Source organism: Cyanistes caeruleus, chromosome 5 (genome assembly GCF_971803275.1).
Source record: "Cyanistes caeruleus chromosome 5, bCyaCae1.hap1.1, whole genome shotgun sequence".
Taxonomy (NCBI): Eukaryota; Metazoa; Chordata; class Aves; order Passeriformes; family Paridae; genus Cyanistes; species Cyanistes caeruleus.
This window is the reverse complement of record NC_141705.1, coordinates 31476782-31504685: the sequence shown is the minus strand read 5'-3', so window position 1 is coordinate 31504685 and position 27904 is coordinate 31476782. Positions and strand designations below refer to the sequence as shown.

The following is a 27904-nucleotide window of genomic DNA, read 5'->3' as shown; positions in this document are numbered from 1 at the left end:
AGTGATAGCCAAAGAACTGGTGGATAAAAGTTTAGCCTTCTGAAGTTAATTAAAAAAGCCAAAGGGAATATTATAGTAGTGTAGAAACCACAGATGAAAAGAAAGCTCTCCCATGTATTTAAATAAATGGAAGGAGAGAGTACATAGACTATTCAGGCTGGAATAAAAGAGCTACACAGTGCCAGAAGCAGAGATGTTTGATTTATGATAAAGAACAAAGTGTAACTTTGCAAAGTTTAACAAACACACAGAATCAGTTCTTTAGAAAGAAAATTGGGACAAACTATGAAGTTAAAGCTTGTAATGCAACTAGCTAATTGAAATTCAGGGTAGTCAAGCACGTGGCATGATAAAAAGGACACAAGTCATGCTTAATATAACATTTTATGAAGAATTAATATAAGAATACTTTAATCTACATTCTACATTCCAGTACATTTTCCAGTTATTGATGCATATAATGTCCTTCTCTCTTATATTAACCAATTATACTTCATCATACATATTAACCCAGCCAGTACTGTCCCATCCCTCAAAGCTCTAATCACAAGTCTCATGGAAAGGGGACGTATTTTGGATCAAGACAGCTACATCCCAAATTTCTCTCCATAAAATGTCCTTTTAAAATACTTTCTCCCAGTTTTGAATGGGCTCAGTGTTTATTAATCAGCCAGAAATCCTCAGTTTGAAGAATGCAGTAAAATAAAATAGTATTGCACTATTTAAACTTCAAGCCACTTTCTTCAATCCACTTGACATTTAGGTAAATTCTTGTCTAGTAAAGCCTCCTGCCCTACCCTTCCAGGGCAGGATCTACACCTTCACATTTCCTACATTTATATTTTTCATTAGCCAATGAAGGTTATCTAAACCTTCCGTACTAAATCCTTGCTGTAAATTCCTTGTAAAGGGAACACATTAGTCTGACCTGAATCATTATGACATTACAGCACAGAGTTAACTGAAAGGTTCCAAGTCCAGAGTAGCTGAAATATTTTCCTGCAGAAGGCAATATTGCAGAAAACCAGCAGATTTTTTAGCTGTGGAATAGCAATTTCAGATAATGCTATGAAGTAATTCTAGTTGAAAGAAGGATACATTTCTTTATAATGCTGCTTATAATGAATTTTAAGTTACCTACTGAATGTTCAGAGTGCTGAACTCCAGAATTCTATACTGCAGTTTAAGTGACCCTAGCATTGTGGTGCAAAAGAAAACACATTTATACTGTTAAGCACCAGTTGTCAGAATTTGTTAATATTACTAGTTCTTTAATATACCATCAACACAAGGTCTGCTTAGAAACATGAGTGTACTTTGCATAAAGCAAGAAAGCAAATTATCTAAGATCATCTCTCTTTTGAATAATAAGCCCTGAGAGCACATTTCAGGGAAACTCAGTTGCTACAAGTTTTTTAGGGGTAATTTTCATTTCCTTCTCATTGCATCTCATGAGCTTTAAAATTCAAGTACTGTTTTTACAGAATGGCTTCTGGAATACACCCCAAACAAACATAATTTAATATGACACTGTTCTCAAAAAGGCTACACACATTTCCCCATGTCAGCGTGGTAGAATGGACTTACTTACACCTACAATTAAACTGAGACATACACCACTGAGCTACATGCACAGTGGTGGCAATAATTGGGTGAAATCATCTTGTCTCCTGAATGTTTTGATGATAAGACAAGAGTCCTCCCTTTGCATCTTGTGGACCCATATTTCTCAGAAATACTTGAGCTTGGTAAAACTGTCTTTTCCAATTAAAAAACCACCACAATAAGCTTAAACACAACTAGGAAAACTAGAAGCACAGTAGGAATGCAGTGCAATAGTAATGATGTTCAGCCCACATCTATACAGTGACAGATTTAATGCAATATTTGCATGTAAAAAATTTGAATACCTGCTTGAATAAAATCTCTGTGAGAGCCTTATTTTGAAACAAGAACAATTTGTAATTCCTCAGTTATTTCATTTACATTAATAGCAAATTATTTTTAACAATTTCTTGTATGTAAAGTAGGATGTTGAGGGCTTTGCTCTATTTTCTTGCTAAAAACATGCTGATGAATAAATAGCAACATGAGCAGTGGTACCTAGATATACATAATTAGATCTTTCCTTATATGTAGCAGTTGAAAAGTTCATTTATTTGCATTGAAAAAGTCAATGTGCAACCAGCAAAAATGGAAAGGACTACAATTAAAAACTTAAATGAAATTACTGCTGGGAATTTTCCCATTTTTTGAATTTGATTGAACACAGATAGATTTCCCATTCTGCAAAGGGTTTCTCTTCAGTACAAGTGTTATATTCTTTCTAGCTTTCAACATATATGCAAATAAACAAAACTCAACATAGAGAGTAAGCAGAACTCCTTAAGTCTTTACAAAACGGTGATATTTTCTGAGCCTGAAAATGTGCACTGTCTTCCATCTCACACAGAAAACAGGACAACTAACTAAAGTGGAGCAGAAGTCTTCAGTATTAAGAAAGAAAACAAGACCAAAGTATTCTGTATTTTTGTCTGTGGGAGCAGTATTCAAGTTCATCTTGAAAGTTTTGCTTGAAGGGCAACAACTTTTAAGCCAAATGCTCTAGGAGAATCTAGTACAAAACTCCACTGAACTATGTTGTAAGATACAGTCCTGAACATTTTGCACACTGGACATCAGTCCTTATCTGGCTGTCTAATCCAACATTTACTACATCTTCTATTTTAACATCCTTGTTACTCTCACAGCCTTCCCAAATTACTCAATAATAACCAGCTGCAAGTATTGTTCAGGCTGCCTAGTTATTGCATGCCTGGTTTTCCATGCAGAGAATTATAGGGGATTTTTTTCACCAGCATTTTTTGTGTCCCTCAATGCAGCAATGAAAGAACTACCAAAAAAACTCCAGGTAAAATTCTGGAAGGTATTGCTGGATGTCATCTGGTCCCACTCAAGGATACAAATAGGAGTTTCAGTTCTGTAAAGGAAAGGTATATATGGGTGACCAAAGGGCTGTAAAATACCCATAGTAAGAATATCTGACAAGCTTCCTCGTAGCACAACTTCTGTGTCTTCAAGGTAGGCTAGCAGGTAAGTGGATGGTAAAATCAACAGATTATATAAAGAAATTCCCACTGTTCGCAGAGCTGATAGCCCAATGCTGTTGATTTTTATGTGTTTTAAGGTAAATATGTTTTGCAAATTACTTGTTTGTAACATTGATTTTTCAGTCTTTATTTTAATTTGACAGACATTTCTTATTTTCTATCCTTCCCCTACTATTAAGCAAAAGTAAGGTCCTGTGCTTGAGGAGGACTATCTTCTTGTGCTGGTACACACAGGGAGCTGACCAGCTGGAAAGCAGCTCTGCAGAGAACTGCCTTGTGATCCTTGTGGAGAACATGATGAACACAAAACAGCAAGTCATCTTTGCAAATCAGGTCAACAATATCCTTGACTGCAGCAGAAAGAGCACTGTCAATAAGATAAGGGAGGGGAACCTTCCCCTCAGCACTAGTCAGGCCACATCTGAAATCCTGTGTCCAGTCCTGGGTCCCTCATTGGCATAGAAGCTCCTCATTTACTAGAAGAAGCCCTGTAAAGGGCCAGGAAAATGATTAAGGAACTGAAGCATTTTTCATATGAGTGTGAGCTGGGACCACTCAACCTGGAGATAAATTTCATGTTTGGGATCTTATCCCAAGTGGATCTTGTCCCCAGTGGGGTAAAACCAAACACTGAGCCAGGCTGTTCTGAACAGTGTCAAAAAATAGGGCAAGAGACAAAGGGCATGAACTGAAACACAGGAAATTCAATTTGAACATAAGACAAGAACTCCACTCTTCATTCTAGAAGTAATCAGGTACTGGCACAGCACCTGAAGGTACCTACCTAGGAAGATCTTGGAGAGTTTGGTCATGGAAATATTTGAAACCCATCATAACACAGTCCTGGGCAACTTGCATTAGCTGTATGTGCTCAGACAGCAGGGAAGTTGTACCAGAAGATCTCCAGATACCCCTTTCAATGCCAGCCATTCTGTAATTATACTCTATATTTACCTTCTGGACTAAAAAAATACCCCACCTAAACTGAACAAAATAAAAAAAAAAACCCACCCAAAAAACTAATATTTTGTAAAAAACCTCCAGCTACTAAAGATTGCAGGATGCTTTTCCTGCACCTCATTCTGCACCAGACCAACCTAAACAATAGTGATTTGTGTGTTTATCCCATCCAGAAATGGGAAAGGTAAAGGCAAAGGGAGGATGGCAGTATTCATGGTGCTGCTGGGTAGAGACAATATACATTTTGTAGTTCTGTTTTGCTGTTAAATTTCTCTGTGATCCATTGTTTTTTCTTAAAGCTGTAGAAAATACAAAGCAAGGAAGTCCTGATGGATTACTTTCACTCTTAGGACAAAGCTGCTATGACTAAGATTCCTCTCAGGACACACTTTCTTGGGTTTTTAAGTCAGACCTATGACTTTCAGACTTCACTGCATGAGAATAAAAATTAACATAAGAAAACACTGTAAAGTTACTTAGAGATGCTACAGGAACGTTTCCTCACTATTGAATTAGAATATGAAGGAACCCTACTACCATGTCACAGAGCTGTTTTATAGATCTCTCCTCACTTGGTGTAGTGTTCAAACACAGGAAGGGCAAATGCATCAAACTGCCAGTCTGGTCAATCAGTAAGTGTTCTACATGAAACTTCTTTCCTTCCTGGCAATTTTTCTTACTAGCCTTGGTGATCCGTTCTTGCTCCCAGACTCCCAAAAGCTCTTTGTAGCAAATCCACACAGCAACACTTGGTGAACAGGCCTAGATTGGTGTGACTGTTTCCTCAACATGTTTTTATTTAGGAGTTACTTTCATTAACCAAATCACTACTCCTAAATGAGCAGAGCTTTTTATTCATTCATTAAGCAAAACAATTCCTCAAGCATATTGAAAATAAACCACTTACCATATGCTTCACAAACAGCTAATTGCTCAGAAGAAAAATTCAGGCAATTAGCAGTGGTAGTAATAGAGAACACCTCTGCCCCTCAGCAGCAGTTTCCCTTTTTTAAAGACTGTTCCTTATACCCATACTGGGAACTGTGATCTACTTTGCAATGAATTGTGCATTTGCAATTTAGTCATCTTGCTTGAAATGAACTGTTTCCATAAGCTAGCTGATATGATTATTTTCTCCCTTCCAATTTCCACACAAGCTGTAACAGCACACAGCTGGGTCAACATAGCCAAGAACATACTTTGACACACTGATTATAAGAACTGCTGCCAAGTTTAGTGCATATGAAAGAAACAAACAATTTAACTGAAGCTGGAAAATTGTCCTTTCAGCTTCACACTTCAGGTTAAAGTAATTGTGCTCTAAACCCACAGGTACTGAAAGCTTCTTCTATTTCTACTCTGGATAACTCTGAATTCTACAGTAACAGAGATGTAAAAATCTATGTCAAAACTTTTCTAATTGTGAATATTTCATTTTCATTAATGAAAAAAAAGAAAAGAAATCCATGTTTTCATAAAAGTGTTTTCAAAGATTCGACAAAAAGCACTGAATTTTTCCATCAACGCAAGAGCTTCAGTTAAGTGTCTCCAGAAGCTTACCTACACCATTAAATATAATGATCACATGGTGGTGCTGGAGGAGACTAAAAAAACAAAAAACTAAACAAACAAACAAACCCCAAAACCTCCAAAATAAAAACTCCAACCACAAAACAAACAAACAAAAAAAAGCCCCAAGTACGCACACACAGAAAAATCAAGTGGACTAGCTGCTCTAACAATTGCTTTGGTTTAGACCGTTTTGACTGTAAAGCCTGCCTTTTACATGCCATGAACTCTTAACTGTTAGATAGCCTTCATAATCTAGAATGTAACCATAATATAAGCATATATTACATTTCTATTCAAGGATAATAAATGAAGACATGGGATAATGCAGGCAGAAATACACTTCCCATATAGTGAGAGTTCATTTCACCTGTAAAGCCATCAATACCCTATAAATAACAAACCTCAGTTCCTAGAGCAACACAGGGGAAACATTAAGTCTTTTCAGCATTCAACTGAGTTCTAATTTCAGATGCATCCAGCTGTGCTGAAATGAAACTCATTTGAATAAGTAGACAAAATTTCAGTAGAAAGTCATAAGTTGATTTTTGCAAAGAAGCAAATGGAGTTACATTAAAAATTTGACATGATTTTCAACACGAAATTAAATTCTGGACAAATTATAAAAAGATAGTAATAGTAGGAGACATATGATAAAGAGGTCACAGGAAAAATACATGGTTTAAGTCCACTGTTATGCCAGTGGTGAACCAATTTATAAAGATGGTTCTAGCAGCTGTCCAACAGCTATCCAACTCAGGACTAAGCTTTACAGAGTAAGTACTACACAAAGCAACACACAAACTCACAGAAATACAAATGCCAGTACACAAATACAACACACTGACACCCAAGGATCCCTTCAAATAACTGTTTATAAGCAGGTTTTATGAAACTAGAGTGGCTCAAATTTTGCAACATAATTTCTTACTCAAAAAATAGATACCTTAATATTTGGCAATAATATTTTGATTTTGATAAACTTTCTCAGATCAAAGAACTCTGCTTATGTCCTTACCAGCAGCTGTGGAATGCAGATTTCCAGTCACTCCAGACAGCATGAGAGATTGCATTCTACTCATCCGGAAGAAAAGGTTCCAGATGAACCTTTAAGGTCCTAACCACACACAGCTGAGAACCTGGTAACTTGGGAGCTTTCCTTTTAGAGCTTCTAGTTTATCACTCTTTAGGGATTCTTCTTATTTTTGTGAGTCTAAATACAGTTCATTGTTCTTTTGGGAAAGAAGAGCTTTGTTTTCGCTCATATGAAGTATTAAAAAAAAAAATTGTCCTTTTTGAGGGCAATGTAAATGTAGCCCTTTGTTTTGAACTGAGACTACTTAAAATACTTTACAGGTCTCTATCAAGCTTAGGACAATCAGATAATAAGCAAAGAAGTTTTATTTCAGGAAAGGTAAGTCACCTTTCTCCTAAAGGCACACTGATGCAGGAACAAAAAGCTACAGATGAGTTAGCAACAGCAGAACCAATTTAAGCCACTTTATTAGAGCTGTGCAAAAATACAGCAAAAAGTATTTTAGACATTACTGAGATGAGGTCAAAGAAAACTGACAGACATAAAGGACATGCTCCCTGTTAAGCAAGATAGGGTCATAAACATTCAGATCATCCAAGGATGAACAAGGTCACAGAAGACAGCAAAGATGGAACACAGTAATGAAAACATTAAAAAGCAACAAAAAACGAGATTGAGGTTGGTGATAAATTTGAAGATTCAAGAGAAGGACACCAGCTTGGTTATCATTATCAGTTAATATCTGAAATAATGTACTATTGATGAGACATTTTATTTTACAAATACTTATAGATCCCAGTTCACTCATTGCTATGTAAGACAAAATAGAAATCATAAATTTGTTGAAAGATTGAAAGTTTTACAATAAAATAAGGACCCTTCCCTCTCTTTCTCAGTTCATTGTTCTCAGCTTCCCCAGACTGTGCTCTGGGTTTTGTTAATACTGGAAAAATGGGGAACATTTCAACTAATTAGGAAATGTTTGAACTGGGGAGCAGCCTTTCAACTTTTGCCTGACAACTTGTGTTAAAATGACAAGTTCCTCACTTTTCACTAGGAATTTACCTTATGTTGAAAAATCACTGCATGAAAATTTACTGAGGGGGGAAAGGCCATACAGGTGGCTGCCACTGTCTCTATTTGTTTTCACAGATTCTGCTGTATTTTTCATTACAATCAATGTCACAATGATCACAATCCTGACACAATCTTGATCCTGAAATAAGTTACTAATAACATTAAAACTCACTCTGTCTTTAATAGATACATTTTTCAAGTAGGGCGTTTCCAGGATCATCATCACAATCAAGTAGCCATTTGGGAGAGTGCACCCAGGGGAAATAAATCTCATGATGCCATTGATCCCAGCTTTCTTTAAAGCCTATTCCTCCTAATTAGTGCTGAAGAATTCTGAGTTAGCTTCCACTAGATTCATCTTTTGCATGTAATTATGAAGGTACACATGTCCTTGAAATAGAAAAGTAGAAAAACAGAAAGAGTATTTTTGTGTAGACTGACTTATAAATCACAGCTTTCTTGGTGACACACCTGATGCTGAAATTCTGTAATGATTTACAGTATTGTAACTTATATCAACATATGTTCTATTCCTTTGTGCTGTGAAGATAAACAACTGTAGAGATGCCACTTCTGTTTTAAATGTTAAAGCTTAGGTAAGACTTAATTATAGAAGAAATTAGGGTGTGCTGTATTTTCGTACTGAGGTGTGATATTGCACTTAAATGAGTACAGTCATATTATTCAAAAACCTGGAAACAGGTGGTTGCTGCAATGTGCAGATAATTAGTATTGCTGGAATTAAGCTAAGAAAAAGCTACTGAACAGATTTGCCAGGTGTTATTACATATGGAATTACAAAATAGTCAATATTCCTAACATATGACTCACACCAATAAATCTCATGGTAAATACAGCTTTCCTACAGTGATATCCTAATTCTAATTAAAAATTCTAATAAATAATAATAAAAAATAAATTCTAATAAAAAACTTCCTGGCAAAAGCACTTTTAGAGCTAATTTCTAAATTATAGTGATGTTGATAGAGTGAGAACAAAAAAGCAATGCCTCAACTTCTCTATCCAAAGAGTTCTGAAGATTTCACCCTTGCAGAGAAATCTGACTCATAAAAAAATCCATCACATGTAAACAAAGATCTGCTTGAGACAGCAAACTGAGCCTTATACTCTTTGTTTTTACACATACATAGTTTTACCTGTTGGTTTAAATAATTTCAATGAATTCATACAAGTAGGCTTTGAAACATCATTTATAAAGCTTTCTTTTCATGAAAAAATGGCTCACTTCCTAAAGTATTTAGAAGTTGGTCATGCTCCAAATTTAAAGACTATTAGTCAGCTACAATGACTACTTCTAGTAGTCATCAGCAAGTAAACCTCAATTTCCCACTCTAAGTAGGAGGAAAATAGTTGGGTTTGACCTGATTAATATTGGATTTTAAAGAAAAGCAGAAGATTAACTCAAAACTAGTATCTCCACAGTTATTCACCTGTTTTCTAAGACATACTCCTATTTGAGAAAGGGATACTCGATATCTTTAACCCTTCAATATACATCCTAGGCAGCATATTAAGCTAAAACTGTCTTGAAGCCCTGCCATGCTTCTGGAACAGATGGGCATACTAACCATCTTCTGCAGTTTCCCTGTGTTCTATTAAGGACATAAATGTCAGATTTAAGCAGACATGCATTTTGAAGACTACCAAGCTATTTCAAATAACAACAAAGACAAGTACCACAGTTGGGCAGGCTGCCTACAGGCCTCTGCAAGTTCTGTCCTTTTAAGAAGCATGTCAGGCAGGCAGGATTTTCTCAGGTGCCTACACATTTAAATTCCAGGAAGGGAGCTAGGTTCTGCAGACTTGAGTAGTGGCTAGAGCAGCAGGTGCAGAGAGTCCTTCATAGGCTCAGTGTCACACATGAAGAACCTTCTCATCCAGTCCAGTTCACAGTACTCTTGTATAATGGTGGCATCACCAGTGTATGTCAGTCCGTGCATTACCATGCAAGTTTAGCTGCTCAGATGGCACATGTAGTGCTCTGCATAAACTACATTTCAAAGTGCTGTTCAGTCTGAATGGAATCTTTAAGCCCTTCCTGCTTTTCAGGCAGATCTCTGACTAAACCAACTCCACATCTGCGTTTGTGACACTATTTCAGATTATATAGGCTGACTAAAAAATATTCACACACATCTTTTTTTACAGCTCAGGAATATGATACTCAAACTGAACTGATATTGATATGACTGTTTCTGCAGTGCTTCGGACTTATTTTAATCATGGAGTGACATACAGAACTCCTGGCTCACCTGTCTGGATGCCTATACTAAATGCTGAAATTATTGTGTATAACTAAACTTTCTATGTACAACTTCAGCAGGCCAGGAGTAGACACTAGGTATTTAAAGATTTTTAAAAACTACAGAGCTATTACATACCTGAATCCCAAAGAGTATTTATTATAACCTGAATCCTGAAAAGTAGTTATTTCCATGGAAAGTACCTTGCTCATCCAGCTCCATGAATAGCCTAGTAGTCAGTCCAAACTATGTAGTGTTTGAATTAGTTTCTATGACTTTGATATATAACTGATATTGTGTTTCTATCAAGCCCTCTGCACAGAGACTGTGCTTAAAGAGATATTACTGTGCTGCAACTCTTCTCCTATGCGACACCATTTTGAAAAATTCAGCAGGCTACAATAACAACTGTACTTCTATATGTAGTTATACATGGAAAAAAGTCAGTACAATTGGAATACAGTATCATTAAAGATCCCTTTTGTAATTCTGTTGGCCACTCTATCGATGATACAGGCCAGGATGTCATTTGACTTACTGTAAGTGAATTATTCTCTGGATGGAAATAACTTCATGTCTTGCCTTAAGAATGCTGCATTAAAAAAAGGCCATGCAGAAAAATATCATTAGAAATACCCAGAGCATAATAAAGTGGTTCTCAGAGGTCAGGTGTTCTGGGACTGGACACAGTGTAAGGATGTCAATAAGACTCATTGGTCTAGCACAAACACAGCTAAATGCTGTTTAAGTGCTTCTAGTTCTGTGTTAGATTGTGTGAAGCTAAGTCTGTTCTCTGAGTGCATCTGAATGCTAACGTAAGGCTAGAAGAAGCTTGTGACCACCAGTCTCAAAGACATGTGCATTTTCACTCAATCATCTCAATTCAGAAAATCTTTATTCATGTTTTCATACCTTCTGACTAAACCATTACACTGCATATAAAAGAGTTTCTCCCAATCCACCCCTTTTCACAAAATATGAATAGACCAAAACAGAATCCTAAATGCAAGCCAGTTCCCACAATTTCTGATGTTAGCTCAGGTCTGTTCAGGGGAATAGTTTAATAGAAGCTCAAGAATATCAGTTTACTTCAGCACACAGTATCTCCTATTCTGTGTATTCATTAGCTCTCCACCTTTGCAACATATTACATAGCTACTTAAAGTAACCTGAATCCATCAATTCACAATGAATTGAAAGCAGCAAATTATTTTCAGCCTCAGCTTTCCAATATGATCTTTCTCATTTAATGGGAAACTGCAGAATATTATTTCTGTTGAGTCTTTTAAGGTAAAATACCATAGAAAATTAAAGGAGTTACAACTACTCTAGTTTAAAAAGGCAAGTGTAAAATTTTTGGATGTTCAAAAGATCTCAGAGCAACAGCTAATTGGAAACCGAATCAGTTTTACAGGACATTTAGGGTGTGTTTACATCAACTCATCTGCAGGATACAATAGTTACCTATTTTAAGTAAAACTATATAGTTCTATGGCCTCAAATTCTCCTTTATACACTGTGAATTAAAACCAAGTACAGAGCACTAAATATAATGGCATTAGAGCAAAGACTATGGTGTTCAGTTCTAAGTAACAAAGGCCATTGTAAAATTTTAATCCTAAATGGTTTTAGGAAATTCTGTGGTGAAGGTGGAAGTGAGCTCTCTGTTCTTCTTCAGCATTATTCTAATTATACCTGTCATCTAATGTGATCTCACAGGATGGCCAAGTAGGTAGTTAAGGGTAACTGGCTAACATACATTTCTTCTTCCATCAGAAAAACTGAGCACTACAGCCATATAAATTTGTTTTAAATTATATTTTGTAAGAAAAACTAGCAAATTCTAGTTAAATCATAGTATATCTACAAAGTATATTCTACTTCCTTTATTTTCTGATCTAGCATCTCAGCCAAATTCTTCACTGAAGATATGCAATCATTATTCTGAATGCATCAAACAAGATCTACAAGTGCCGAAACACTCTATACCAAAAGCCATGCTGACATTATGAAAGGGCAAGGACTTAAAATTCTAGTGCCTGTGCACAGCCTGCATGCAGCTATGGCACTCTACATAAAATGTATATGTATGATCTCCAAATTTATGAATGCCACACTGCATCACTCCGATGTCATTATATGCAACAATATGGCTGAGAAGACAGGACATTGCTTCTTAATTTTGTCAGCCTGTATTTCACAACAACTGGTAAGTAGTAGCCCTCAGACACAAACAATTTTTCTATTTTTGAACATACCATAAGGAAAAAATGTCTTCTGGAGAAATGAAAAATAAACAATGTCTTCTGGGGAAATAGAAACAATAAAAGAACTGGTTATTAAAAAAGCATTTCTAATGAATTTTTAATTCATAAAAGCATTTTCCATTAATTTGACAAGATGCGATTATATTCATTTTATGGGAAATGAACTATAAAAAATATTATATGGTATAGGTTCAGTCTGTTTTACCTCCTCTCAGCAATACTGCAAGGGTCATGGCTACTTCAATGAAACACACTTCAGTTGTTTCAAGAGAGTGAGCTAAAAAAGCAAGCTAATTCAAATGACATTTCCTCATTTTAGTGGAGATTAGCAAGAACTGTCTTGTTGCAGAGCAGCGAGGTGTATATAGAGGCAAGACACACCCTCTTCCCCACCACACCTTCCCCCTCAGTCATTGAAGTCCAGTAAAAGCAGCAGTTTTCTTTTTCACCAGGTTATGGCAGCACCTCATTTCACACTTGAGTCATTCTCAACATCACTTATAGCTCAGAATAAACTCATCAGTTTTCACATGGGAAAATTGAAAGCACTGCTGTGCCATTCATCAGGAACACCATTCATTCACTGGTCTTCCCAAATACACTTTTACCTAACTACTCCAACAGAGGAAAGTGATCCAACAATTAAGAAATATTTTTAAAATCCCTTGACACAGATAAATTTCTTACCCATACTGGCAAGATTACTCATAGTTTTACCTCAAGTAGAACACAGCAATTGCATGGATTACTAAAGCAGTTTTGCTTTTCTGGATTTCAGATTATTACATCTAAATTGTCATGATGCACCTAAGTTTTCATCTGTACAGTGATAGTAACATTTCTACATTATTCCTAGTAGTTATTCTAGAAACTTATATTGAAGATTAATTCCTTGATATTTAAATGCTCTTTTGATGCCTACAGCATTACGGTGTCACTGCTGCCAAATGCAAACAGGATTTTATGAAAGGACTCCCTGAAGCACTAGAACTCTAAGTCTATATAAATATTATTCAAATAGTTTTATGAAGTATTTGGTGTGTTTCACAGACTTCCTGGCAAGGGCTTCAAACCTCTTCTTCCCCATGTCTGTTGCTGAGAAACACAGGGCTCAGTTTTCAAGCTTTTATAGCACAGTTGCAAGCATTACCTTTATATAAAACCAGCTTGGCATATCTTGTATGCCATACCCATCAGGCTTGCAAGAAAACACATTTCTACAGAAAGTGAACATGTGTTCAATATCCAAATAAGTATACACAAAATGCCTATATGTCTATAAAAAACACTGCCTGTTTTTAAGTCTAGCAAGCACAAGGAATTAAAATGTAAATTTTATAAAAGACTGGCTTTACTTTATCTGAGGAAACATATTTCTGTGATAGCCCTGAGGCACTGATGATTATGCCAATTCATCCTTCACTGCTCTATATAAAAAATGACCTTTCCCTCCTAACCAGTAATAGTTAAATTGCTTAAAGACTGTGTATTCTCACCGAAGGCATTTAATAGAAATGGTCTGTCCAATAGCTGCCTACTCAAACAGCTAAAATCCAGTAAATATTAAGAGAACAGAATAACTATCTGGTAATTCTTAATGAGCTTTTTAAAATTTGATTACACAGTGACTTTCTAGTACTCCTTTCAGGTGGTATTCTAGTTTTAAGTAGAGTTTACTTTAAGTAATTGACATTATAAACTGATTTTAATCTCTAATACATCAGTTTAGATGTATATATATCAAGGTATGAGTAATAATAAATTTAAAGGCCTACACAAGTAAAAAACATGGAAATCTAAAAAGCCTAACTTTACAGAACTGATTACCTAGTGTGCGATGTGCTCTGAAGTCTGAATTTTATCTTTTATTAGCCATATTGACAAATATCCCTCAAGAACACAAATTACATGTTTTTTTGTGGTAGATATACCATCTTGGTTCACTTAGTCTGGGCTAGTTCTAGCATGATCCTGTGAAGTATTTCCACCCTAAGTGCAGTGTGGTAACAGATCCATGGCATCACATATTTTACAGATCCATCTTGTCTAACTATATTATTTGTTAATGGAAACTCCTGAAGGTCCTCCATAAATGATTTTTTAAGTGCCATTAAGAGAGGGACCTTGAATTTGCATTGATATTAACTAGAACTATAAAGAAACATCTTTAGCATTTACAGATGAAATAGGAACAGCTGCCTTGACTTTCTTTTCTAATGCAGTCTCTTAATAAGAGATTTAATAAAGATATTCCCGTGCTCCTCTCCATCTATGACTGCAGTATTATGGTTCTGTATCTTCTTGTAGAAAAGGAGTCCCTTTTGGTGCCCATTTATCACACTGAAACATCCTATGAGCTGAAGAAGCTGTATCTAGAAAGACACACTCGTAAGATGGCTGTAAAATAATCATTTGCTTTGGAGTCTCCCCGATAAAACTAGTAAAACTTAGTGCCTAAGGTCACCTCTAGTCCGTTAGTCTTTGCAACTTTTCTGGAGCTAACTTCCCATGAACCTTGTCCCCTTGCAAAGAAAAAACATTTGAAGATAAATACAATTGCAAAAATTAAGTGCATTAACTTTTGTAAGTGGTACTGGTACTTTTATTTTCTCCCATTTGTTCTTTTAAAGAACTCATCTTCACCCTTACCCCATTCAGTCCAGGAAATCAGTTTTCACGCACATGCACACCTTTTCTTAATGTTTATTTAAGGTCAGGTTTTCCCTTTTGCAGTGCCAAAGGCACATGATCCTTAGAAAAAGTTGAACACTAAAAAAAATATTAAAAATATATTTAAAGTAAATGCTTTTCTTTCACATAAATATAAAGTTCAAAGTTACTTAACCCCAAGAAATTTTCCTCCAAGCACCGCTTTTATGAGGTGTAAATCATTTATGACTTTTTTAATTTGGCACAAAAAAAGCATTGAGTACTTGCCCAGCTTTCCTGTTATCTGAATATATATATATATATATTTATACACTCATATGTATAGTTATATTCATATACATGAAACAGAAATACTCCAAACTGCCCCAGAACAGCTGAAAAAACACTGAGACCTTTGTTTTTCTTCTTTCCACTTAAAGATGTCTGAAGGAAAGGAATTGATCATCCAGGTTTCACTACCTAGATAATCTAATTCTTAGATATAAGCTATTTGAATTCCTGTCTATATCTAACTCTTCATGCCTTTTAATTACTATAATGACAAGTTGTTGGGTTTTTTGTTGTTGTTTGGGGTTTTTTTCTGCAGAGAATCCACAAATCAAAGTATGTGCAAAGCACAAAGTATTTAAACATGAGGAAATGGATAGGCAGCTAAAGTAAAGCAGGGTAACAAAAATGTATGATCAGAGTATTGACAGGGAAATAAATAAAATTGCATGTGTTTAGCAGTTCATCTGAGAACACATTATCTGAAACTGTACAGCTGTATTAGAGAGTATGTTTTAGTTAATTTGGGAGCCTTTAAAAGTAATTATGGCATCTGGAACTGAAAATCTATCATAATGATTGCTGAACTTTTCACATATAAGGTGTTTGATCAATAACAGAAGATATAACCTGCATCCACTGCACTTCAGATGCGCCAGTGCTTTGGTAAAGATATGAACTTGTTCAAGCTGAGAAAATTACAGACACAATCAGTTAACCAATTTGTTCCTGCATTTCATATCAGGATATAAACATAAATGAGCTTTGAAGATGCAATCCTAGCAAGTTAAAGATCAGAACTCTGATTTGTCCCTATAATTTCAGAACATGCCATCAGTTTCTGTATTAGTCTTAGACATGCCACCCACATGTGGCACACATGGACTGACTCGACATAATTAACCATATGTCACATTTTATTTGTAAATACTTACTTAAATACAATTGTTGCTACTTGCCAGTATTGCAACAACAGAACTATACTAACAAGGAATGCCAGCCTCAGTTTAGAAGTATTTATTCAATACACTACACCTATCGGTGCTGACAGATAGATGCTATAGACAGAAGACAAAAGATGACATTCACTCAGAGTTAAAAAACACCCTGTAGAGTTTCTGATCCATTAAATTTCTCCACATCTTTAGCTTCAGCTTATTGAATTGGCTTTTAAATTGTCCTGGGACCAACAAAAGCATGCAACATACTAATACCAGCCTTTTCATTATAACTCTTAACACCATTACTATGATAGCACTTGCGTCACTAGCCAGTGGTACCATTGAGCATATTTCAAGCAACCCACTTCCACCAAACTTCCATTTCCACTGCGTAGCCATGGTCTGATTCAGTTATTAGTCTGCAGGTTACAGTCTCCTTTCACTATTCCTTAAATATACTCATAGAGATCATCAATAAGATATGCCTTGTCACCCCAGCAGCAGTTTCTCTTCAATTCTGACTGTATTTAAGTACTATTTATTTCACAGCAACACACAAAACGAAGTTACAGAAGCAGAAAAGGCTTCTGTAATTAGCCATCTTTTGCAGCCTATTCTAAATTTCAAGATATAAAATATTCAGTGGCGATCAATTAGCAATACATACAACTTAAACACTTTAAAAAATGATAGCTTACATTATAAAAGTGCTTTCTTACAGTACATCTTTTAACCTAATGCATCAACAGTCCAGCAATCCCAATAAATCTTCTTATTTGAAGGAAATATTCAATTACAATGAAAATATGAATACCTTGAAATGAGAACACTCCAGCAAAAAAAAGGTTGCAGCCTGCTTGCCAGATAATGTGCAGGGTAATAATACAGCATATTCCTGTACCCTTCCAGTGTTGCCCTTTCTCCTCTGTCCTGCATGGCAGCCTTTACTACCCCATAAGGCGTTTACGACATACATGTGGCATTCACGCACAGTGAAGAACCACAATCAAATCTGTTACTTGTTAGGAAGCATCAAACCTTTACCTCCTGGCCCATCTGACAGGATGGCTGCTGAGCTCACTGCTCACACCTTAACCTTCAGCTGGGCTCATTTATTTCCCAGGAGACACGTTCAGAAAAATGACAGTTACAGGAACAGTAGCAGGTTAGCAGAGCTCGCCTGGGGGAGGGGAAATTCCAAACCAAGAAAAGCTTCTCAAAAAAGGTTTATAGCTTTCCAAGCTTACATGTAGACTAAACAAGGACAAGCCTAATAAAATTAATTGCTTCACAATAACAAGCTTTGTGTTTATATTGTGAAAATACTGTAAGCTGTATCTGCTTAAAACAATATTGAATGGTCAGGTGGTTTGCAGTTTTAAACATGTTAGCATAATCAGCCTTAAATTAAAACAGATGGGAATGACAGATATGTTAAGGTTATTAAAGACCTCTAAAGGATAGAGTTAAATAAGGTTACCTAATCCATCTTAGAAGGGTATTATGAATTGCATCACTTAAGTAAGAATAGCATTCTTGTATCTATTTTTGATTTTACAAGACTAAATGAAACAACTAACACAATGTAACCAATGGCATGCACATTATATACTACTACTTGTCTCAGTTTTGAGCAAAAAACCAGGATGTTTCCTGATCTTGAAAGGCTTTCATCCAGATCTTTTAAGAATGAAGATGATAATTCTCCTGATGTTGCAGTACATAGTGAATCCTCACCAATGAGCACAATGTATCAGCCCACTAAAAATCAGCATATTGTATCTATGTAGAGAGAATGAGAATTCTACCACTGAAACCCTCTAATATTGTGGTACAGACTTCTCAGGTGGTCTTTTAAACAAAACCCCAAACCTCCCAAGCCCTTCAATGCTTACAGTTTAACACTGTTATTGTCACCTGTGCAAAGTGTGTAATACAAATTTAAGTTAACAATCTTGTTTTCATACATGCAACAGCTGTTAACATGCCTTTTAAGGGACTGTTCTTACTACCATTGCTATGATAAAAACTTCTGTGATACCTCTTACAAGTCGAGTGGGTGTCTTGCCTCAAGCTTCCACTCCTGTACCAATGCAAAGTTTTCTTCCTGTGAAACATTTTTCAGCTGAGTAATGAGTTTTCAACAAGCAGCCAAGCTAGCTTAAAGCCTTCTAGTTAAATACAGAAATGAAGTGGGAAATATGGTTAAGAGCCTGCTCACATCAGAGGGAGAAAAACCTCAACCTGAACTATATTTACCAATACAATACCAAATTGTATTGGTAAATACAACTTATTTAGCAATAAGAGGTAAACACTTAGCACCGTGCCGTCTTGTAAAGGCGCCTTTATCGACCTTCCCCATGGAATACAACAGGCTGTTCAGAAACCCATCCAGGAATTAGTGTTAAACACGCTTTCTGAGGAGAGGTACCAGAACCAGCTTCCAGGCAGAGAAAAGATTTATGAATCCTGTTTGGGTTTTGAGATGAATAGGTGTTAATATGCTGAGACTTGTCAAAGCTACAATGCTATCTCAGTATGTACAAAGGCCATATAATATTCTTTTTTAACCTTCCCTGCCCCCATCTTGACAATCCCCAGACTAACAAAATCCCAGTTCCCAAGGTTAACTGAAGATTGGGTAACAGCACTGGCTCCCAGAATCACTTCTCTGAATTTAGATGCCTATATTGAACTAAATCCCATTTTACAACCAGATTGGAAATTATTTTCAAGGATTTCCAACATCAAGATACACAGACAGTTTAATTCAGCTGGAGCACCTAACATCTAAAGTTCTGTCACTGTAAACTTTAAATTTTGAAAGTGTGACTGAGGCTTTTTGAAATCTTTCAATGCCTCTATTTTTTTAAAGTAAATGACCCAACACCTATTTTTAATATACAATTTGCTAATAATTTTGACATTTTTTACTATTTCTGCTGCACCAGAAAATGCAAAGCGATCAGGAATCAACGTGTCTACTTCATGGCCTTTGTAAGATTAAACAAAGCTTTTATTCAGCTAAAGATTACATCCAACTATTTAAAGAGATCTACATAATTGAAGTTTTCCTTGTGCATTTTATGTATAACAGAGCTGTGCTAGGTCAACCATTACCTATTGAAATGCTCAGCTACATTTTCCCAGCTGCAGGGCACTGACAATTTCTGGGCACATTCTAACCATCCACCAGGATTTAAAAGTAACTGAACTGATATCTAACAGCAATTTAATTCACTAAGACTAAATTCAATCAGCACTCAGAAGGAAAGGGGATTAGAATTAGCATTCTAAATCTGTGTTTGTTAGATCACATATACACTTTCATTTCTGTTCAGTAGAGAAAGTTGCAGTGGAGAATATGAAATGGAATCTTCAGTAGTGACAAAATACATAACTCCAAGGCAAGCATATCATGTGAAATTAAAATGCATAGCTCAGATAATATCAACATCTATAGAACCAGAAGAAAATTTAGGCTCATTAGTTTCATTAAAGAGATCAAACATCAAGACAAAATAAGAGCTTTTTCCATAAAAGCTCTCCAATCAACCTTAACAAAGAAAGAGCTAGTATATTAATCTCAGTACACTTCTATTTTTCATTATTCTACTTAAAAGTGTTTTTCAAACAGTTTCAGATATGGTAGAAGTTTTGGCACAGGTATTTTTTAGGCATGGCAGATATATATCCATTTGTAAATACCTTAGATACTGACTTCTAAGTGTCTTCTGGCAAGTTATACCAGAGTTCCTCATCAAGTTCTCTTAAACAAGAAAAGTGTCTTTTCTTAAATGTGTCTAAGAGAAAATGAATCTAAAGAGTTTCATGTAAAGCAGCTTTACTTTTTTTTAAGCAATATTTTGGAGGGCAGCGTGAAGAAGTAAAGGTAATGCTATAATCATAACAGATCTTGGAAGAACACAGGAAACATGTCTCAAGTCACAAAAAAAGCATTACAGAAACAAAAAACCCCATGTGCCACAATTTCATTTTCTTGCATTATTAAATAAAAATGTCAACATTAAAAACAAAGATCAGCTACTTACCTTTGCCAAATTGGTCACGTTAATAATGAATGTGCACTAACCCCAGTCTTTGCACCACTTTTGCAGTGCACTTTGGTTTATGTTTTCATGAACTAGAAATTATTTTTAAGACAGAAAGCAAGACTGTCAAGTGTCATATGATTCTAGAAACTCTGACTGTTAAAAAAGCCAATTGCTTCCAGTGAAAGCAAGATCTGCCAAAAATTAGCAGGTTACTGAGTTGAAACAATCACTGATCAAGTAAATGTTACAAATACTTAATAGAGTCAATATTCTACTATTTTTCCTTGAAAAATATTGTATGCTATTTGAAGGACACTTGAAAAATACCAGTTAGTGTGTTAACAGGCTAAAAGCTACCGACACTGACATGCTGCTGTTATCTGAGGCATTAGTCCTACAGCAAACTCAATTCCGCATAGAACAAGCCCTGTTTGTAGATCTGGGGCACTCCCAGAGCCAGGAGGGACAGAGGCAGTTGGGCTTCAAGAAAGCACAGACAGATTTACAACTAATGGAGAATTTGTTACCTCCTTTCTCTGCGGTAGCCGTCACTTGCAAACTCATTCCCACAAATAAATTCGATCTCCCGTACCCTCAGGCTACCAAATACCAAGTTGTGTATGTTCTTAAATGGCAAGTTCTAAACAATTCTCATTTGTTTTCATAGCACCTATTATTCAAAAAGGTAAATAGCTAGTGGAACTACCACTCTGATACTAAATACACCGTTTCTGTACATTATCCACGGGACCCAACCTCAAAGTACATGATGTACTAGTGGCCAGATTTCAACACTGCTGGAATGCAAAGCCTTGACCAGAAGTCAGTGTTAGTATCCTATATGTCGAAATGAAATATGTCAGAAAAAACAGCAGCTGCTTCAAAGAAGGAATAAAAAGTACAACTATGAGATTAAAGAAAAAGCCTAGGAGGTGCTCACATCCTCAGGGGATTGGCATTTTCTCCAGTCTCAGCGAGACTCTTTAGCACATTCAAGTACAACATATGGGCCTATGTAAAGCTACACTGTAGAAAGCAAAACTGACAAAGATTTTAATCCCCATTAGAAAAGCTTAAGAGCACAACACCCATTTATTTAATATAATATGCCAGGGTTTTACAAAGTCTCAATAAGGAGGGCTTTCAGAGTCTACTAGGCAATTTGGAAGGCTGCTAGGTTATTATGATAGTATTCAATATGTTTGAGTTTATATTGACAATGGCACACACTACTTTGAATAACATTATTGTGCAAGCTTCCAGTTGTTCATTATATCCCCCCACTTACTATTAGTCACAGCTGAGTACTGTAAGGCAGAAGGCAAGCAGCTGTCCAGGGCAGAAATAGCATCAGTCCTCACTGCCTACCTCAAACTTGACATAGTCTTGGAAGCATTTGCAAACTTGTCTCTGAAAGAAAGAGGAGAAAAGAGTCTGGAACAGAATGTTACACAATAATAAAACTGTGTAAATAGAAAAACAGAAACATCTTTACCTCACAATTCACAACTCAGATGGAAGAAGCGCCAGACCTGATACTTCCTGACACTTCCTGATACTTCCTCTCTTCTGCTGTGTCAGTTTTCCCTTATCACTAAGAAGCTTTGGGTCAATCTAGATAAAAATGCCCTGGAGTTAACAAAGACTGTAACAGCAGAATGGGAAACTACAGGAAGAGCAGATAAGACTACTTATAGCACTTCTCCCCAGTTAATAATACATTGGCAGAAAATTAGTTGAGGTTTTGTCCAGTTGTGTTGGAATACCATTTATAGTACAATAGACACTAGACAGTTTCTTTTACTCAGAACTGTATTTCCTAACTTAAGTTCAGATGCATTTTGCTATCTCTTCTTAAATTGGAAGTTCCTAGGAGACAGGTGATGTTCAAAAGGGATAAATGAAAGCAGTATAAAAGTTGTAATTATTTCAACTACTTAGTTACATTGTTAAACAGAAGCGGACTACATGAGGCAATCAGGACTGCAAACCGTTCTTCGTCTTTACCTGTCAGCATATAGTATGGCAGATTCCAAGACTTAAAAGTAGCTTTTTATCCTATCACATTTAATGAGAAAATATTTTACCACTGTAGTTTTAAACCTTGCTGCCTCACTGCTGATTGCACCCAGAAAATGTAACTCCAGGACATTCCCCAACAAGTGCAAAGGAGACATCTAACTAACTTTGTTACAGCAGTATCACTGTAACAGCAGTCTCAGAGATGACCTAGAGACTCTTCAATTAAACCACATACATGCAGAAAAATCTGAAAAGACCTACTCTGAGTGCTATTACAGAGTCTTTTCACTTATCAGTTGGTTTTTGAAAGGTCACTTTCACATTTCCTGGAGTAAATGCAGTTGTAACTATCATTTATTTTGGCATCTAGTCAGTATTTGGTGGGCTCGATATTTTCACACATACATTACACTTCAAAATCTTCACTGAAACAGTTCGCTGTTTCCTCAAAAATGAAAATATTAAAGTTGTAAGACTCTCTGAAGAAATTCAAGTTCTGTTCCTCTGCCAAAGTTGATACAGCTTCCACAAAAAGCAAACTCGCCTCTAGCCTTCCACCAATAAAACTGTGCAAATAACTCCAGCCCATATTCCACTCCAAGAGTTTTATAATAAATGGGTTACACTCTAATTCTTGTGCCGTGCCCAGCAGCACAAGGCAGAGGGGTTACTTTGAGACCAGCTGTGTGGCTAACTTCTGTCTTAATTTATGAGCCAAGCAGAGTTTGGATTTTCACCAACTTGCCACAGCAAAACAAGTTAGTTCTCTAACTTCAGTCAAAAACTCAGGAGCACAGAGACCAAAAATCACCCTACCACTCTTAATCAGGTAATTCTTAAAGCATACTTGCCACAGAAAATACAACTATTTCACAGTAGCAAAATCCATCTACAGATTCTTTCTTCAGGGTGAAGACAACTTCATTATTATTCTAATTTTCACTATTTCTTGACATATTACAGTGACTTTTTCTATATTGAGTTTTTATTAGTGTGAAGCCTGGCCATGTTCTGTGCAACATGGTTTTGTATTTGAATTACTGTATTTTGGTAAGCATACAATTAGGGTTATTTTAGTTGACTCTGCTTTCCTTAATCCAATATTATGAAAGCAATAAAAGGCTTGGAAAAAGACTAGGGGAGATACTGAAGCTGTTCTTCTCCTCAGTAGTAAGCATAAAACACTTGTTTGTTTCGTTGGTATTTTTAAAGAAAAGACATCTTGACCATGTTCTCAAGCCAGCTCAAGGCTTCTATCATTAATTCCATTCAGTACTGAAATGAAAACTCACAGGTTCAGTGAGTTTTTCACAAAAACAGTTTCTCAATAAGTGGCTCAACTAAAATATATTAAAGTTGAGTAGGTGACAAGCTACCAGGGCGAGCAAACTAAAAGCTTAGTATGGTATACATATAAATTTCATGCATAAATTTTTTCTCCTTTTAAGAAAAAATACGACTCTATTCAGTCTCATAAGCAATGTAATTAGGGAGGTGTGCAAGAAAAAAGAAGCAAGGTAAAAATCACACATCCATATAATTTGAAGAACCTTGAAACAGAAGGGAACTGGGCAGAAACAAGACTGACTCATTCACACCACAGAATTAACTTTCAGGAAGAACAAGATTTTTAATCATGCCTACAATCCAGCCCCATGACCCAGAGCTTTTCTGGTTTGAAAACAAGATTTCATAGCTATTGGTGCTCCAAACTTGTGTGCCATTGGGTAGATATTACAGCAAACAGTTGGACTCATTTCCACAGGGAACAAATATTGCCAAGTCAAATGATCTGCTTTATGGTAGACTATAACAGGATTTTTTATTTTAACACTATAGGAACATCCACTACATTTTCACTGAGAAATTCAGTTTCTCTAGGGTTTAAGGTGTTCAACTGTTCCTTAAAAATACTGAAACTCACTTCTCTCATGTTGCAGAAAGTAAAGGATAGAGTTAGATCATAGAAATTGGTGTGGCTCTTTATCTCAAATAATATCTGTATGCACTCTTTCTCCATATTTAAGTCTCACAATCTTAGCCCCCCATATAACTACTAGATTAAAACTTTTTTAAAAATTACGAAAAGTTAGAAAAGTACTGTTTTCTAACAGAAACCAATTCTTCAGTTTTGGTACATTACTGCTAAAGAAACCTTCGAAAGGTTGACAAGAGAAAAAAAGGATATAAAACAAAGCAGTATGGGAACCTTCCTTTCTAGGAATTAAAATAATCTTCAAACCAAGCCTTTACTTGATTTTTTTAATAGCTTTTATCATACCTAGTAATAGTAATCAAAGGTTATCCATTCCACTCTAGTTATCAGGCCTGTATTACAATTTCTGAGGGGGGGAAGTGTGAAACATTAAGAATTAATCATTAGCACCCCAAGAAAAGCCAAGAATAAACATTTGTGTCACTTCTCACGCTTTTTGTAATGACAGCTATTTTGCAACTGCACACATAGAATCAACAATCCTGTGTTGCTCACAATTGCTTTCACAATTGAAGTAAACCATGGAGTTAGAGAAACAAGAGTATGGAACAGAGAAAGCAGGCCTTGTGCAGGCAAGGTGGGTATGTCCTGTGGGGGTGGGCAGAAGCCTTCTTAAGGCTTGGCAGATGCTTGTGTGGGTTTCACGGGTGGGAAGATCCCATGGTGATATTCCCAAAGTGAGGGGATAGCTCTTGGGCGGGCTAGCACTCTTGTGAGAAGCGAGCTGCCAGTGAACAGTGCTACCTTGTTCCAGAGTAACACACACTTGTGAGCAGCTTCCACCTGCTGTGGGACCAGCAGGAGCCAGGCTGCAGGAGTGTTCAGAGGCTGAGGATCTCCTCTGAAACACATTTTTGGGCTTGTGGAGAAAGTACTCACTGGATGGTGTCGGGAAGGGTTTCCACAGGAAAGGTGCAGAGCGGTATATGCATTCCACAGGCAAGGTGCACACCAGATGGTGTTTACCAGCAAAGGGCCTTGTGTAAGCATTTGGGTGGTCTTGCAGTCCATGGAAAAGGGATCAGGGTGGGGAGGATGGCTGGGAACAGATGAATGGGTTTGTCCAGAAGGAGAAGATGCCTTTGAAGGTGGCAGGGTGAAGTATGCTGTGGCAGCATGGGTCCATAGGCTAAGGGATTGAGGAAAGCTTGTGGGCTTGTGAGCAGTGAGTTGTTGGGGGAAGGACAGCCCTCTGAAAGACTTGCACATGCATGTGTGTAGCTCCCATATGGTGTGAAGGTGGTGGGGGTGGCAGGAGGGTGCGCTGATGCTATTCATGGTCTGAGTGCCTCATGTTTTGGTGGGCTTGTCTTCCAAGAGAGGACCTGTTATGTGGGGGGGCCCTTACCCATCAGTGGAGTGCCTCGTGTTTGGAGCAGGCCTCCAGTCTCGTGAAAAGTGGTTGTTTGGAGAGCAGCCACCACTAGGTGTGACAGAAGGTGTTGAGAAAGGACTGGGGATATGGAAGGAGGAGCTTTGTCTAGGGGTGACAGGGGATTGTGAGGCAAGACATGGTGGGCAAAAGCTTGCTGTGGTGATTGTGAGCAAAGTGAATCTTGTTAGAGCAGGCTTGTAGCTATGCAAAAAGGCATGTTCTACAGGGTAAGGAGAAAGCCTTGCCCTAGAATGACCACTGCTCTTGTGAAACTTCCATTTGCTGTGTGGCCCTTGTAGGCCTCAAGAGTGTGATGAGTGCAGTGATTAATGTTTGAGGGAGTCCCATCTTGGAAAAAGGCCATTCCAGTTAGTGGGGATGGCCTGTGAGTGGCAGGTGCCTGCAACAATGACAAGCTGCATGAGGGATGACTTGAACTTCTGTGCATGACCTTCTTAGTTAACTACCCACCTCCCTTCCCCACATTTTAGGTTTATTTACAGCAAAAAACCAACCTTAGAAAAAGTTAAAATTATGTGTTATCCTACTATCCATGGACTTTTTTAGTGATACTCTTCTTAGCTGCCCCCTTAAGGCTTAAACTGACCACCTTTCTTGGGAAAGACTTGAGACACACTTTAAAACAAGTTCACAGAAAACTGCTGTAGCCCAACTCATAGTTCAGCTTCTACTCTGACTATTCTCTTCTGACTCCCTGCTTTAGAGCACACACTATTTTGGACTACGACACTTTAATTTGTAATTTCTCTTTCCCGTCCTTCTCTACTTTATTACTGTCTAGCAAAGACACAAGCTACCCAGTGCCCAGTTAGCTCATATCCCCTCTCAGCACCTACCTGTTTCCAGTCACTTCAATTCAGCAAGGATTTTTGTTTGCTGTTGTCTTAATGCACAGTCCAGATGGAACTAAACGGATAAAGCAGTGGAGGGTGATTCTCTGAAGCTGCATGTACTTGTGATGCCTGGAAGGCTCTACTGGTGTGCTACAGTTCCCAGAAATCACTGATGTTTTTCTGTCTAATTCTGGTGGTCTTTTTAGAATTTGGACTGAGGCTAGTATGGGTTATAATTTAACTTGATTGGTATGAAACTACTTTCATTCCAAATACTGCTGGCTGTGCCAAGCACACTGTTATACTTGGGGTGTTCAGAGACAGGGTAAAGGTGACTGATAATGTCCAAATTTTTTTGTTTGCTGTAGAGGAAAGAGGTGGCGGGCAAAAGATGAAATGAAGAGAAGGAGGAAAATATGATAAGTGAGTAGGGTACTCTAACACCTAAAGAGTGTTTACCTGAGATGTAGGTTATAGGTTTATCCTTCTGAAACATATCAAGAGTAATAGCACTGGAGGAATTATTATAGAGTGTCTTCATGCTGAATGTTGCAATTCATAACTGTATGGATTTATTGATTTTGAGAGCTATTGCGTGTGCTGTCATAGCAGTTAAAAGATGATATTATTTTACATTAATTTATTTTTTATTGCTATTTAGAATTTTATAAGCATAATTTTAATTATGCTTAGGCATAATTAAGATGTTGGTGCTTGGCTGCAGGAACAGGTAAAGATAAGGATCCATCACCTGTTGCAATTTTAAAATTTATCTTGTCTTAACAGCACTATTTTGTTAGCATTGCTGTGCTGGGCTGTTACTCAGCTATGCTGTGTTTGTAGATCTAGATTCTGAAATGCAGATACTGACCCAGTTTATTGAAATGTAGAACTGCCCTGTGAGGTGTTAAGCTTGATTCTGTCTGGTGTGGTTCACTCTGGACTGCTGTGATCTTGGCACTTAGTGCTAAATTTTTATTCCACCCAAACCAGGTTTATCTTTAAATGCCTCAAGGTAATGCTTCTGGGAGCTGTGATTGCTATGGTAATTCTGCTCATAGAGTGGGCTTGTAAGCACACCTACACTCAGGCAACTTCAGTGGCTGCAGATATATTTGGTGACACAGCAGTCAGTAGGAAGAGTTGCAATGGTTTTTTTTAACATGGATTTTTTTTTTAATTGGAACAGATTGCTTTCATCATGCAGAATTTTTTATCTGAAAAGGAGCTGAGTGAAAAATCTGTTGCCTACATTATACTCTTAAGGTTTTCACTGAGATGTAGGAAGCTGTAAGCCAGCCTTGGAATCTTGCCTGTTAGGAAGAGAGCAGTCTATGGGTGACCCAGGTGGAACCATGGCAAAGTAGAGCTTATGAAATTATGAGCTTATGAGATACTGCTGCCATCAGCCATCCTGTCTTGGTGAACGGGTCAGAAG

The 27904-nt window shown here is 37.0% G+C and overlaps 2 protein-coding genes across 6 annotated transcripts in view; one reads left to right on the top strand and one right to left on the bottom strand.

The window, feature by feature from the left end:
• The window catches only part of SORBS2 (sorbin and SH3 domain containing 2), a 183735-nt gene extending 176967 nt beyond the window's left edge, over positions 1 to 6768 (bottom strand). For 2 of the 4 annotated variants that reach the window (XM_086889030.1, XM_086889037.1), the window contains exon 1: positions 6658 to 6768. The gene's annotated coding sequence lies outside the window, so the exon portion shown is untranslated. The remainder of the gene's footprint in view (positions 1 to 6657) is intronic. The other 2 variants (XM_086889025.1, XM_086889033.1) reach the window with 1 other exon arrangement.
• The window catches only part of TLR3 (toll like receptor 3), a 94911-nt gene that overhangs the window by 32224 nt on the left and 34783 nt on the right, over positions 1 to 27904 (top strand). Inside the window, exons 1-2 of one of the 2 annotated variants that reach the window (XM_023925084.2) lie at positions 25789 to 25839; positions 26835 to 26889. The exons of the other annotated variant lie outside the window; for it this stretch is intronic. The gene's annotated coding sequence lies outside the window, so the exon portion shown is untranslated. Of the gene's footprint in view, positions 1 to 25788; positions 25840 to 26834; positions 26890 to 27904 lie in introns of those variants that run through there. 2 annotated transcript variants of the gene reach the window in all.